This window comes from Lissotriton helveticus, chromosome 9, assembly GCF_964261635.1.
Source record: "Lissotriton helveticus chromosome 9, aLisHel1.1, whole genome shotgun sequence".
Classification (NCBI taxonomy): Eukaryota; Metazoa; Chordata; class Amphibia; order Caudata; family Salamandridae; genus Lissotriton; species Lissotriton helveticus.
In genome coordinates, this window is record NC_136070.1 from 134,987,198 (window position 1) to 135,003,662 (window position 16,465).

The 16,465-nt window shown below is 42.8% G+C and overlaps 1 protein-coding gene across 3 annotated transcripts in view; it reads left to right on the forward strand.

Moving 5' to 3' along the window:
• The window catches only part of VPS39 (VPS39 subunit of HOPS complex), a 334,794-nt gene that overhangs the window by 23,755 nt on the left and 294,574 nt on the right, over nt 1-16,465 (forward strand). The gene's annotated exons all lie outside the window — the stretch shown is intronic.

The window sequence follows — 16,465 nt, forward strand, 5'->3', positions numbered from 1 at the left end:
GTCATGATTATTGTGTGTTACTGGGAAGAATTGTTTGTGAGACTACCTACAAAGATATATCTTAAACTTTGTAGATCAGGGCACAGCTTTGATTTACGCTGCACCATTACCCTGCATATGGATCCTTTAATTTGAGATGAGATCCACTATGGTCCGCTTTCATGTGGTAATGTAGACCCTGTGGGTTTACTCCAATCACAATTTCTGTCATTGATCACCTACTTTTTAAAAATATCTTATCCCCCCGCAAACTTGCATGGTGTGGTGTTGTAACACAAGCACATTTTATAGTGTTCGCGTCCATCAATTAGCTGATAATTTTAGGATAATAATAGATATCAAGTCCGAAAGCAATGATTGCAAAAACCCAGGAGAATCTACAGAAGAGGCCGTAGAGGGAGTTAAGTAGACGGTGTACCTGTGATTGAAAGAGCAACACAAATTATACCCCAAGAAACTGTCATATGGGGCATCGTCCTCCAGTGGGGACTCAAACTGAAAATATGTTAGTCTCTGGCAGTAGAGGTTAAAACAGGTTTAACATTTCTGCAACAAACCAGAGGGAGATCCAAGGTATGTGCGAAAGCATGGGGTAAAATGTGGAGTCACTTGACTAAGAACACAGTGAACAGAGAGGAGATTAGAGCAACATAACCAGAGTGAGAGAGAGTTCCAGGATAAATTTGTGATGCTAGAGGTGCGAGAAGAAACAACATAAGAGTATTGAATGTGCCGAGGGGAAGGCTAGCAAGAAGTTAATTGTAGCCTTAATTATCTTAGGAGGGGTGTCGGAAGACTCAAAGGTGGTCCTTGCCAGGGATATCCAACGGGCACACCGGGATCTATGTAGTAAACACCCCAGTAGAAGCAAGCCAAGAAATATTTTGGTAAACTTCCTAACGTACTCCATAAAAGAGCTGATTTTGGCCAAAGCATTGAAACAGAAATCCCTAAAAGGATAGTGGCTTACATTGGGGGTCCGGTTGGAATTATCCCATATTACCCTTACAGTGGGAGTTAGGGAAGTAGATGGAGGAGTTTAAGAAACTTGCTGCTACAGCCCAATTCAGATTCCCCGTCTCGTTAAGGGTATTGCACAGCAACAAAATGCACAACCTAAGGGATCATAGGGAAGCAGATGAGTTGATATAGGTGATTAGGAGGGAGGACACTTCACAGGAAGATTAGCACACATGGGTACTGTTGAAATTACCAAGAGTCATTCTGTTATAAATCTTTCCTTCGTATTAGGTATTTACTTGAATTTGTATATGTACATCTAATAATAAGCACTAAAATGGCTATTTTTAGGCCATGAGATTTCTCATGGCTTCAGAAGTAAGTGGTGGGGTGCACTAGGTGGGGGGCATATAGTGGAAAAGGGAAAAAAAGCCCTCCGAAATCTCTTACTATTTTCTCAAAATACAGTCCAGCACTACAATAAACTTATTGATAGGTGGATAGTGGTGGCGGTCTAACTGTGATCATGGAATGTTAATGGGCTAAGGACAGATATATGTGCTAGACTAATTTAGTATCTAGAGGATTCAACTGCTCAAATTATAGTTTTTCAAGAATTTCATTTAACCAGGAAGAAGTGTCTAGATTTATTCAGTAATCAGAAGTGGGTCTGACAAGTTGTCTGCACTGATCAAAATTCTCATGTGAAAGGGGTACCTATTTTAGTAAAACAGCTCAAGGCAACAGTAGAGGAGAATGAGACAGACAAGATGGGCAGATGGGTTATTGCTAACTTAAGGTTATATAGTAAAAGATATACCTGGTGGGATACTAAAGGTATCCAACTTGGAGGACACTGAGCTCCTCAAAGTGGTCTTTCAAACATTACTGGCGTTCTCTGCTCCTGTCATTATGGCTGGATACTTCAGTACCATTATGGACAATAATCTGGATAGATCAACTAACAGCATCTTGAGAGTACACCTTTCATAATAAAAAGTATGGGCATCAATCTAGGATAGACTTCATATTAGTGGATCATGGCCATACTTTTCAAGCTCTTTTGTGCCATCGCCCAAGCAAAAAATGACAGTTCGTCAGTTCAGCTGCTTTTGTTGTTATAACCATTAGGATGGCAGTGGGTGGTGTTAAAACCAAACTGGAGTGGACCAATAATGCCCCGAGGACTGCACTAATAGGGTGACTTTTCAGTTTCTTACAGAGTTTCCTCATGGCCACCTCCTTGACCAATGTCACCCTTGGTCTGTTTGAACAGCTCTTTTACTGCAACCATCTCTACGTGGATAGTTATCACTAGTCTAGAAATTGTTCTAGCTCCTACATTTTGTGGTGATAGCTGGGACCATGATCTGTCTTATACTTTTTGCTGAAGGCGTTCCTTTTCAAGACCCTGGAGTGGACCATCTGGGGGGTAGTGTTGTGTGTGATTTTAGATTCCGATTGAATTTCCCAATTCATGCCCTTATATAGGTACAATTTGCGTTGCCCTTTTATATAGGCATAGAAATCCAGTCCTTATTTACGCATAGCCCATGCTGCCCAAATACAGGCATGGCTACTTCCATCCGTACATCTACGTCACAACGATTTCTTGGAAAACCAGACTCTTAAGCTGTTAGGGACTTCCCCTTGCTTGAATATTGATTTCTCTAAGAACTCAGTTATTATACATGAACATCTATTCCTTAGGGGTTCTTTCATGACGTTCATATGCCCGACTTTACGTTAAAGCTGGCATTCCTAAACACCTTCAAGGTATAAATATACCTTCACTTGCTTTTGCAAAGCACGGAGTGGTTGGGGGCAGTTCGCTACATACTTGCATGACGCAGCTCGCTACAGCAAGTGCTGAAGGAAGCCAACTCTCCAGCTGACGCACTGATCAGAAGCTGTCCTCCTCTGCCGAGAAATCCAGCTCCAGTGTTTCTGACTCCCCTTGCGGAGTGTTGGGAAATCAGTCCGTGAAAGAGATACCAACCTCTCTCATTCTAAGGTATGGAGCTGACTAGAACCTAGAGAAACCTTTGGCAATTCTTGGCAAAACTAAACCTCTGCTAAAGACCACACTTATTTCTTCACTCGTACTAGACCTAGGTTAGGTACATTGGGGTAGGCGTATTTTAGAAGCACCAGTTGAGTATTTTAGCCTGTGTAATTTATGTATGTATTTTTATATGTCATAGCACCAGACAATGCTATTACAGTATTATTTTATATATTACTGTTTACGCTGTATGCATTATACTTTGCATTCTAACGATTGTAGCAGTTCACCTCTCTTGCATGAGAAAGAAGGCGTTCCTTTTCAAGACCCTGGAGTGGACCATCTGGGGGGTAGTGTTGTGTGCGATTTTAGATTCCGATTGAATTTCCCAATTCATGCCCTTATATAGGTACAATTTGCGTTGCCCTTTTATATAGGCATAGAAATCCAGTCCTTATTTACGCATAGCCCATGCTGCCCAAATACAGGCATGGCTACTTCCATCCGTACATCTACGTCACAACGATTTCTTGGAAAACCAGACTCTTAAGCTGTTAGGGACTTCCCCTTGCTTGAATATTGATTTCTCTAAGAACTCAGTTATTATACATGAACATCTATTCCTTAGGGGTTCTTTCATGACGTTCATAATGCCGACTTTACGTTAAAGCTGGCATTCCTAAACACCTTCAAGGTATAAATATACCTTCACTTGCTTTTGCAAAGCACGGAGTGGTTGGGTGCAGTTCGACTACATACTTGCATGACGCAGCTCGCTACAGCAAGTGCTGAAGGAAGCCAACTCTCCAGCTGACGCACTGATCAGAAGCTGTCCTCCTCTGCCGAGAAATCCAGCTCCAGTGTTTCTGACTCCCCTTGCGGAGTGTTGGGAAATCAGTCCGTGAAAGAGATACCAACCTCTCTTATTCTAAGGTATGGAGCTGACTAGAACCTAGAGAAACCTTTGGCAATTCTTGGCAAAACTAAACCTCTGCTAAAGACCACACTTATTTCTTCACTCGTACTAGACCTAGGTTAGGTACATTGGGGTAGGCGTATTTTAGAAGCACCAGTTGAGTATTTTAGCCTGTGTAATTTATGTATGTATTTTTATATGTCATAGCACCAGACAATGCTATTACAGTATTATTTTATATATTACTGTTTACGCTGTATGCATTATACTTTGCATTCTAACGATTGTAGCAGTTCACCTCTCTTGCATGAGAAAGAAGACTGTTCAATAAACCCCTCTTATTGATGCGCCCATTTCTCTATTTTCTCTGCAACTCTGTAGAAACGAAGCATGCACGATTGACTCAGTAAAATAGTTATCTATGGTTTCCACAACTCTTAAGATACGTTTTATTCTTGGTAAACAAAGTTGTCATGTTTATGCGGTTGTCAGAAACTAATCCCTTCTTGTGTATTCCAGAAAGTTTCTAATGACCTCTGAGCTAGCTGGCACTCACAATTAAGTTTAGTATACTCGATAGAGACATACTGACCACAGTCCTATGTCAAGTCTATAGTGTATATTATTCCAATGCGCAGAGCCTAATGGGAATATAGGAACTACACTACATGGCGCCCAACGTTTGGTAAGGCACTAATTTAACTCAGTCGTGCTTTTCTCAGAGACCCCTTTTTCCGTAATACTCCACTAGACGTCTGGAGTGGGTAAAGGGATAATATCCGCCGTAGCTGAGTAGGACGAAAAGCCTATGTATTAGCTTTTTTGTTTGTTCAACGTTGAAGGATACAGTGTTCCTTCAACACCGAAACCGGTGGAGCTGTGCCAGATCCAGCTTTAAACTATTCAGATTTCCAAGAAACCGATGAGGATGCTACAGCCATACCTCTATATTTTTTTTTTTTTGGAAAACTTTATTGACAAATTGGTGCAGAAGTTATTTTCAACATGTTCATTGCTTGTATCCGTTACATATTGTGTTATGGCGGCTGCGTAAACGGTTAATTGTCAGGATTGAATGGTGTACAGGGATATCATACACAATGTATAAAGAAGAATGAGATACATAGAATTTCCCTATAGCAGCATAAAGGCCAACATTTCACAGTCTGTTCCATTCCGTATTTTGCCCACCTATTATATACTGCGGTTAGTGTTCAGTGACTTCTGCGTATGGAAGGAAAACGATCTCTACAAAGAAAAAAAAGGAACATAACTAATGTCATCACCACTATATACAATTGTGCTCAGTCAGAAGATGGTATCCCCCACTGCATAAAGCTCACACACGCCATACCTCTATATTTAAGGAAAGCCATCACTATAAAACTTATAAAACATGGCCTAACATCAAGAGGTGGTAGGATAGTTTTGTGATAGAGGCACATGATATATCACCAGACAGAGGTATTCTATTCATGGATGTTCTTCCCTGAAGCAAATCCAGCAACACGTGTTTCACTTCTACAAAGAAGATGAACCACCAGAGGAATACATTCCTTTTTAGGATATTGAAATTCCACTCGCATACCAGGAGCATGAGCTCTGGTTTAAAGGCGCCCTAAAACATTTAAATCCCATTACCAGGCTCGGTCCACTAGGTAGACCAGGAGCAACATGGCCGGTCTTAGCCAGCTATACACCACATCCCGGCATTAATGAAATGTCAGATGTAGAACTACGATCTCAACTAAAAGAGTTAATCAAAATTTATAGACAATTCGTTCAATATGTCATGCGGACTCTTACAGTCCAACCTGCGATAATGATTCCACAACCTACCCCTCACCAGGGGAACACACTAAAAATAACACCACAGACTACACGCAGTCATTGGTAAATTACCTGCAAAGCGGGAACAAATTCCATTCTGGATAGCTCAAAAAATTACTCCAATCGAAGCAGTATTTTCCAATACTAACCCTCATGAGAAACACAGAATTTTAACAATCTGTTTAGCAATGGGGATCACACCACATCTGGAGGACTGCACCACTTGGGGTAGTCTTTGCTGCTATTTACACTAAAACATATGGTGTTCCGTCCATGGCGGTAATACCAGACGTCCTGAAACAGATTCAAAACGAATACGGGGCAGAGCCTGCTTTAAATTTGGGTATGAAACTACTGAAAGATTTCAAACGGGTCTCAACAATAATATTAGCTAATACTAAAGGTGAAGCAGCATCCGTGGCGATCCGCCAGAAATTAAGGGAATTTGATGTAACTGAGCAAACGCAAGAATTAGCCAGAATAATTGAAAAATCTTATGAAGAATTAGGTAGAGACAGCTTGGGTGGGAAACCAGTGAAATCCCAACTGTCTGAAAGTCCTGAAAAGGTCTTTATTAAAAACGCTCCTACTCCTTCTAAAAAAGTGGGAAAACACTAAACAAACTTCTAAAGAGAAGCGTTCTCGTTCCGGAGGTAGGTATCCTCAAAAGGAGTCCTCTGAATGGAGGTACAACCTCAGGAATGGGGGTAATTTGAGAAAACCTGATAGATATCATGATAGTGATGCACGTTCCTCTCGTACCTTTCAGACTTCGTCACAGAAATCCGAAAGAAGAGGACAATCAGAAAACAAGGAAGAACGTGTGAAGTCCAAAGACGATCAACACGTTCAGAAAAACAAGAAACCTCAATTCACCAAAAAGAAGGTAGCAGGTCTAAAAATCAGACCTGCCAAGGATCCTGAGGACACAACTCGAGAATGGGCTCAGACATTGTTGGACAGCGAAGCAGAGATCACAATAGCTCGCCAGAACCTGAATGATCATCTGGAGACAGTGAACTTGAATGAATTCATTCAAGTTGAAACTGCAGATACCAGGGTTAGTTCTCCACATAAGTTATATGAAGTAACACTCCGGATGGAGGGAGACATACCAAGAAAAGTGAGAGCACTCTTTTGGGAGCGTCTTTCTAAGGGTTATGACATTCTTCTCGCTGAACAAGACTGGCCACCAGAATATGTCAGGGAGTGCCCACATGGGGAGGACATCATTATGCCAGCCTTCTCCAACCACATTCCAATTCCAGGAAATGGGCAGTTGCCCAAGCTCCTGCATTATACAAAAATCATGTAGGATGGAATGAGGATTCTCCTCACCATAAAATCCAGTTAAAAAAATCAACAAACTGCACAAAGGCAGTATCCAGTTAAGCAAGAAGCTAAAGAACAGGTCAGGGAGATCTTAGATCAACTTGAATACCAAGGGGTGATTGAAACATGCACCTTGTCTCCAAACCAGACAATACATATCATCTAGTTTTGGATTACAGACATTTAAACTCTTGTTGCAAAACATTTGCAGTACAAAATGCACACAGTACGGCATTCATGAATAACATTGTGCGTAAAAAATATAAAACAACAATAGATATTTCTAACGGTTTCTTCTGCCAAAACATTGCACTGGAAAGTAGGTATTTAACCGCTTCCTCAATTATGGGCACACAGCGTCACTTCTGTCAGGGATTCAAGACTAGTCCTGTGTTAATTTCAGTGAGGGTGACAGTTACTACAAACGTATGATGACGAAGCATTATCATATGTAGATGACATCTATCTGACAGACAATGACTTGGACAGGCACTTGAACAGAGTGAACACCATTATATTGGGCTTCGCTTCTGAAGGGTACAAATTCACTTTGCCCAGCTCAACGTCCTTTTTCTAGGATATGAATTATCAAGTGAATGCAAAAGCCTGACAGCCAAAAATTTTAGAAAAATGTGCGCTGCTCCAACCTCCAAAAACGCTGAAAAACCTAGTAGATTCTAGGTTTCCTGAATTTCGGAAGAACTTACATTCTAAATTACGCAGGAAGGGTTAAACCTCTCTACAAATTAATCAAACCTAATTTTAAAACAGTTAATTGGACACAAAAACACACAGATTTTGCGTTCATTGCTAACAGATATGTTAGCAACTAAACCTTTGCAAACACGCGTAAACTTGCGCAACTTAGTGATCCGAATCATTCCAGGACAATGCAGATTCACGTGCTTAACTTTTAACGAAGTTGAAAAAGTACCAATAGCTTACAAATCACATTTGTACAAACCAGCAGAAATGAAATTCACTTCTACAGAAAAAATTCTGACAGCTGTTCAAACTGCTGTAGCAAAAGAGAGAGCCCTCGCACAGGGTAAGCGCATTATAGTAATTACACCTGTACCGACCTTAGAGGCAGTGACAAAAGCGAGCATTCCAAATGCTAAAGCTTTACATCCGAGATGGATACAATTGTTTAATTCTCTTGCTGCAATAGACGTTTAATACGTTTTTGATCCTTATTTAAAAACACCAGCATTTTTACAATATGAACAAGAATGTCCTCTGCCTACTGAAATTCTGCCTCTAGAGCAGTATGAATGTATAATTTATACTGAGGGATCAGCTCAACCCGCTATGGGGGTAAACAAGCCTATAGTACGGCGTGCGCGATCGTTAAAGGTCATTGACGCAATGGCAAATTCCGACCAATGGTCACTAAAACACAATCTCTAGGAGATTGTACAGCTCAGCGAGCTGAACTACAAGCATTCAAGATGGCACTTGAAAATACGAACAGCAAATTCCCCACACTCGTAGTGTGCGATTCGTATTATTGTGTTCAATCTTACAATGAATACTTGCAAAACTGGCTTCAAAACGGTTACAAAAATGCAAAAGTTGGCCCAATCAAGCATAAAATGCTTTGGGAACAAGTAGTTCAGCTACGACAAGGACTACAAAACACTCACGTGATACATACGCGGAGTCATCAACGTGATGGCGTTCACGGTGAAGGGAATTCATTGGCTGATGAAGCAGCGAAGGCAGCTGTGCAAACGGCTTCCATAGCTGCAATCACTCGTTCAAATACGAAAATAGACGGCGAAATAATGCTAGCTGTCAATGCCACAAGCAAAGGCAGCGGTGCAGCGTTACCTAATAAGTTTCCACTCGAATACTCCTATATAATTTATGCAAACAGCGTTCCTTTTGCTCGAATCCCATGAGTGGGGGTAGAGTGATTCCAACCAGGAAACGTGGAGTAGCTTTGATATACGAAGCACATTTGGGAGAGGGTTTGATGCATCAAGGGATCTCTAAAACGATATTAACTGTTAGAGACGTACTGGTGGCCAGGAATTAATGCTAATAATAACAAACAAGGGGGGAGTAGGGTCAAGGGGAATATTTAGAGACCAGTGCACAGTTATAGCCCCCTAAACAAGACCCTATACTACCAAAGAATAACTGGGGGTCTAGAATAACAACTAACTCTGTATTCAATCAGTGTCTAATCTGCAACTTGTACCTCAGTGAACTCAGTGAAATACATTGGGACTGATCACAATGTGATTTTGTTCCCATCAGTTACACACTCTGAACCGCCCTTTTAGTCCTCATTTGGGCCATTTCACAAAGTGGTATGTCCACACTGTATGTAGACATAAGTATTTTAAATAGTATCCAATGATAAATCAATTAAACACAGGAACTATCAGGGCAGTTAGTAGATGTAGGTGGTAACTGGAAGCAGTGCTAAACAAAAAATGTGAGTGAGAGTGCTTTATTAAAATTGGATAGTGGGTGCTAAACAATTTTATTAGGAGGCAGACCACTTCCAAGGTTAAAAACATGGAGTGCAAAGTAACAGTAGTTCATAACAAATATCTACTGCATGTATAGTAAGGTCGACATGTTTCTGCAGTTTATAGATCCTAACGGTATCTCCTGCTTCCTCAGGACCAATATTATACTTTGCTACTGCTTCAAAACGGGTGAGTGCATAACAAATAAAAAATATCACCTGATTCAGTCCTCTCACTCCTCTTTTGAGGTGAAACAGACATCCACACACATGAGGTACCATGTAGAAAAGACACAATGAAAGAAAAAACAGGGAAAGTGAGATAACGTTTAGATTTATAAAAAGAAAGTTATCTCTCAATCATGAGCTTTATTCTATCATAATAGCCCATCATAGGTATGTTAAAAAAACATTACCCAACCCAATCTTATTTGGGCACCCTCTCACTCACCTTGAGTGTGAGAGGCAGGCGCCGCTCCTCACCTGGCTACAGCTCAGGAAATGGGGCACCGCTCTAATAAAAAAACCATAAAGTCGATAGTAAGAAACTCAAACGACTGCTGCCAAACAATCCATCTGTCTACGCAGATACTTCCATTCTTATTATTCAGTCTTATATTAGTAAGCTGAAAGGTCCTACTGTTTTCAGAAGGAAAACACTCGTGGTGCCAATTTGTAAAAAGGCACTCGCACGCTTGCACAGATGTTATTAAAAAATCACTCGCAGACGTGTGTGAGACAAATAAGCAAAGTTTGTAATTTATACGGCTCCTGAGAATTGTAGGCTGCACACATTTCTTAAAAAATGCCTTTCTTAAAAAATGCTTTTCATAAAAAATGCCCCTTCTTAAAATAGTTTTACTTTTAACGAAGAAAGGTCGAGAACTAGACAGATACTCGAGGGGACAAGTGAGCGTAACACCTCAAAAAAGCATGCATCAGCATTATGTGCAGTAGTATAGCCAGTTCGTTAGGTCTGTTGTGGTGCCTACCTGTCCGTCGGTACGCCAAACAGTCATCTGGGCTGTTCGGGGAGGTACCGCGGTGCAGTTCTGCGCCACATTTAAAGATTATTCAAAACAAAAAACTCATTGGATCCCTCGTCAGTCCTACGTCTTACTGCGCATGCTCCACAATGTGCAAACGTATACGATAAGCCCATTTGCTATTTCTTAGTTGTCATAGAAAAGCGTCGGCTTGACTACTTGGGAAATGTAGTTCAGTAAATCAAACTCTATTTGCCGAGTTCGTCGACATCAAAGTTGCATGTCACATACTGGTGGGTAGTGTAGTTTCTGCCGTTTGCTTATACGATATTTCTACTTCTAGAAAAAACCTTTTCTATTGTCGCTATGCGCTCGTATGATATACACACAGAATAAAAGTTTACTGTCTAAAATTGATGTGCCGATAAGACAATATTCAAACTGGATGTTATCGGGGATGGTATGTGTCCCCTCGAGTCATGTGAACCTAGAATTCAATTCAATTCAAGAATCTTTATTCGGTGATTAAAAAAACACCATAAAAGCACACTCAAATATACATAGTAAAAAGTCATTAAACATTTCATGATTCTTTGTACAAAAAATATATACCATAATACAACCAGGTATCCATTATTGGCACTATTAAAAGTTACAGTAAAAACAGTTCAATCTTCTCCTCTGGTGAGCCTTAAGCGGAGAGCTACCTTGATAAAATTCAGAATGCTACACAGTGTTAACGGATCCACAGCTGTCTGTAAAAATACTAGTGCCTCCCTCGCGTGGACCAAATTAGCTTTTTTCAGGAGGTTTACAAGGTATCTACGTCTGGGCATTGAATAAAAAGGGCAGAGTAAAACAAAGTGAAGGGAGTCCTGCGGAGACCTATTGTCGCAGCCGCAGGACCCCTTCTCTTCAATTGACGTAGCGAACCCCGCTGGTGATGCCAACATAAATGGGAGTAGGTTCAGTCTGAAACGGCACATCAAGAACCTGTCCTGTGCATTATACATGAGGTACAAGTAAGGCTCCATACCTTCCCTGCTCTTCACCAGGAAATGGGCCCTTACTGTCTTTTTACACCCTTCAGCCTCATCTCTGCGTAGGTTTTTCCGCTCTAGAAAAATTCTCCCTACCTGCAGTTTGTTCTGGGCTACAATAGTTGTGGGGTGCGTAAACAAATTCCCAAAACCTAGCTCCTCCAAGGTATTCTTCACATAAAAGAGCCAGGGGATGCGCATACACTTGTCCCTCTCAAGACAGTCCAATAAAATTTCTCTGCTCAGTGTCGCATCGGGATTAACCCAGATTTTTAGCCAAGCAATAATTGGCCTCAATTTTATCAGATCTTCTATGTAGGGTCTACCTAACTCCCTGTGGGCAATCATACCAGCAGTACTTTGTGGTACCCTTAAGAGAGATTTCAGATATTTATTTTCCTCTCGTTGGATACTAGTGGTATTAACAAAGCCCCATACTTCTGCCCCATAGATTACCTTGGAGCATGATACAGAGCTGTACAGGTTTATCACCTGTTCCGGGGACCATCTTCCTAGCCTCCTGCCATAGCCAGCAATTGCCCCGTTAGAAGCAATCATTTTACCACGTCGTTCCTCGACCAGGGTATCGAACCTCAGGGCACCATCGAATGTTACACCAAGATAGGGGAATGTTTTAACCTTTTCCACAATATGACTTCCTATTGTGTATGTGAATGTAGAGGAGGTTTTCTTTGTTTTCCCCGCCAAAAGCACATATGATTTGCTTAGATTAACAAAAAGGTCCAGGGCGCCCATGAACCTAACAAATCCATCTATCAAGATTTGAAGGCTCCTTGGTGTGCGTGCGATCAGGACCGCGTCATCTGCGTAAAGCAGAACAGGAATATGACGCGACCCAACCTTTGGGCAATCTGCCTTTAGACCTAACAAAAACTGCTCCAAATTATTAATGTAAAGGGAAAACAAAAAGGGGGCAAGGATACAACCTTGCCGGACTCCACTCATGCAGGGAAAGGAGGTAGTCAGTCCCCCCTCCCTGTTAAAACGAACCTTTGCAGTGGTGTCGCTGTGCAATTCTCTCAATATATTAATTAAACCCCTCTCTATCCCCATACTAAGCATCATACCCCACAATTTTTCCCTGTTGACGTGATCAAATGCTGCTGCCAGATCCATGAAACCCATGTAGACGGAATCGTCACTAGCCATGGTATACTTGGCAGTCAGCATATAGAGGTTCAGGCACTGGTCGCTAGTCGACCTCCCTGTCCTAAATCCATATTGAGTGTCCGAGAAGATGTTATTTTCCTCGGTCCACTCGGACAGTCTATTAAGAATTGCCCTTCCCAAAAGTTTTGCCGACACATCGATCAGGGAGATCGGACGGTAACACTTCGGGTCATCCCTACTGCCCTTTTTAAAAATTGGCACGATTACCGCCGTGGACCAAGACGGGGGCAGGCCACAGGTAATGGCAGTATTAATAACCCTTGTCATTAAAGGGGCCCAAAGTTCGATATTACTCAGGAACAAGTCTGGGGGGATTCCGTCAGGCCCCGGGGCTTTATTTCTGGTCAGGCCCTCCATCCCTACAGTGATCTCCCTAATGGAAAATTCTACTAATGGAGCCTCAGTTGAAATGGCCAACGGCTCTTCACTAGAGCCAGACTCATAATTATACAGGCTCCTAAAGTGGGTAACCCACTGCTCTGGGAGAACATTAGCCCCTATATCCGGGGCATCTTTTTCCTGAAACGTTGGGTTATTAATTATTTTCCAAAACCCTGCCAAATCCTTTCTTTCCCCTGCTTCCCGTAAATCTGCCCATGCTTCCATCTGCAAAGCAAGTTTCCTCCGTTTGATCTCCTTTTTGTAAGTGTCCCTACACTTCTTAACTGTTTGGGGGACCCTTGGCTTAATTTTAAGGCAGTTTTTCAGCTCCCTCAAAGCTTTAGAACAGTCATTGTCGAACCATCGCGGGTTTCCGTGGTTCTTCAGAGGCGCACTGGTCTTTAATAGACCGTCGACCAGTTTAGCAATCTGATCAAAGGCTTCTAATACCCTTGACCCTTGGACCTCAGTGTCCAGACAATCATTAATAGCGAGTTTCCCTGCGTCCACCAGGCCCTTGTAGAACTTTTCCCCGTCTATTTTTGCCCATTTTAATCTCCTGCCCTGGTCTATTGCTCTTTCAGAGAATGTACTTTGGACTCTAGTACTTGGGCCCACCCTGTGCGACAGATCCAGGACAAGAGGATTATGGTCACTGAAACCACTCCATTCGATCCTTACACTGATAATCTTATTAGTTAGGGACCTTGAGACCAGAATGTAATCTATAAAAGAAGAACATCCTCGTCCCTTGAATGTGGGAGGGAGTGTACCATCCAACTGCGTCCCTATCATATTAATAGTATGTTCTAAGTCATACTTAAGCCGTAGCATTCTAAGTGCAGAGCCCAACAGTGTGTGAGAAAAATGCGGGCCCTTCTCCCTGGGGCATCGTGACCAATCAATATTTGTGTGGACCAAAACCGGGCACAGGTGGCAGTTGTAGTCTCCCATGACCACCAGCCCATATGGCTGCCCCTTTTTTTGATTTGAAATAGCCTGGCCCAACCTGTTATCTAATTCCTCAGCCAAAGAGACATTAGATCCTAATGTCTCATCGTTGTAGATATTAACTGCAACGAATCTGAGGCCTTTCCCAGAGAACATCACTGCCTGAATCCTGTGGGAGTTCCAATCCAGACATGTATGACTTCCCGGGAGGCACAGGTCTATATATATAATTAATCCTCCCATTGCCCTCCCTGATCTTGATTTTTGAGCCGGTACAAAGAAACACCTGTACCCTTGCAAATGGTAGTTATTCTCCTGGGCCCATGTTTCCTGCAGGCAGATCACATGAAATTTTTTAATATAATCAAGCCACTCCATGTTATTGAATTTCCCGGCAAGGCCTGCTATGTTCCATGAGATTATCCTTAAAGCCTCACCCCCTTGTGCCCCTCCTCCCAATAGCCCTCCTACTGGATCGCACCCTTGTTTTTCCTTTTCCAACCCCTGTACCCCGCCTATACAGGCAGTATCTATAGGCCTACATTCATCAGGCCGCTGTATCCGGGCAGAGCTTGATGGAATTTGCTCTGCCTCGGAACTGTGCTTCTCCTGATCATCATACAGAGCCCCTCTACCCCCTAGTCCCCGTGTGCCCTCATTTATTTGTCAATCTACCCCCTCAAGGCCATCCAGGCAATGAAACCGATTTGACGTGTGGAAGGGTAACTCTGGGCGGCTAAATAATGGTCTAGGGTTGAACTTATAATGAACACCCCTCTGACCCACTCTTTCCCAGTTGCTATATGGCCGGGTCACATGTGCAGGTACATTGGTGGGAGGAAAGAAAAAGGACACATGCAGGGTTTGGATGGTTGACTCTAGCGATCTGTTCTTTCCCTGGCATATATAAGAAACAGTTCTCGCATCCCTACAGCTGACCAATATGCAGTCCCCTTTTATAGATTTACGACTTCTCCCCACCCAAGGGACCCTTCTGACCATAATAATTTCGTTATTTAAGTGCTCTGGTAGGGGTCTGTTCAAGTTAAGCCATTTAATTACCCTACTTTTTAAGATGCAAAAATCCTCTGTTTCACCTTCTTCTAACGGGGGAACACCCGCCATCACTACAGTAAAGTCATTTGACTCTGGGGGTAAATTAGGTCTACGTGGCTTAGGGGGAGGCTTCTTTAGGGGCATTAACACAGCTCTATCCAAAGGCTGTGATTGTGTGGTGGGTTTTACTGGAGGGGTAGGCCCATTAGGGTTGGATATCTCCACTCGGGTCGAGTTGTTACTCTGGGGATATAGGGGTGCGGCCACCATTACTGTCTGCGTAGGTACAGGGTTCGTTCCTTTTTCTGGCAATTGTTTGCCTGGGGCTATTGGTATGGCGGTGGGCTCTGATACCCTTCCTTGAGATGTAGCTGGAAGTTTTAGGCTATTTAGTGTGGCCTCTAGGATGGTTAATCTAATTTCCACCTTTTTTATGCTTTCACTGATGGGTAGCAATAGTGACCTCAGTAGAAATTCCAAGTTTCCCAACGGGACAACAGAAAGGGGGACATTAACAATATTATTTGCTGTGTTTCCCAACACACCGGTGGGCGCACTAGTCTGCGCAGCAGGTTTTATCTGTGACGCCTCCACTACTGACACAGGTGATGAAATGGGCTTAGATGACTTCCCAAACTCAAAAATAAGGGGTTTAGGTCTATGTTTCCCCTGTGGCCCCTTCGCCTTTCTCCTACGTTTTGATGGGGGCCCAAAGGCTGCGTGTGCAGCTACAAACTTCGGTTTGGCTTTCCTAGGTTGCAAAATCGGGGAACGTTGAGAAATTAAATCAATAGTCACCTTGTTGGAGCATGTACTGCTCGCAGGGGTAGGGCTCGTTGGGGAAGTTACCGGAGTTTTACTACCCTCTCTCAACAGGATGGGAACATCATCTATTGGGGGCAATTCTGCATTAGGCGCGGTACGATCATCAGACAAGGGTCTATTTTTCAAGATATCTATTGAACGTCTCCGTTCAACCCTCAGCCGGTTTAAGGTGCCCTCTTTATCCCCATCTCCCACAACCCGGGGAAAATAATTATCTAAGGTTTTTGGCCCACCCTGTTTCCTAGGAGTGCTTTCCCTAATCGGGGATGGCATGGCGTCTAAGGTGTAGTGAAGTGTATGAAACACTGTGACAGGAGCCAAAATTTAGCGCCTAATAGCACAACCAAGAGGGTGGGCCCAGCCCAGCCTACTCCGGCCTAGGACGGCCGCAGACGGCCCCGCCCTTGTCCCGGGCTTCTCCCGGGACGCTCCCGCGCGCTCCCGCGCAGCGGGCGTGCTAAGGGCTTAAAATACTAGTTCGCGTTATGGGCGGGGTCGCGGCCGGCAGGG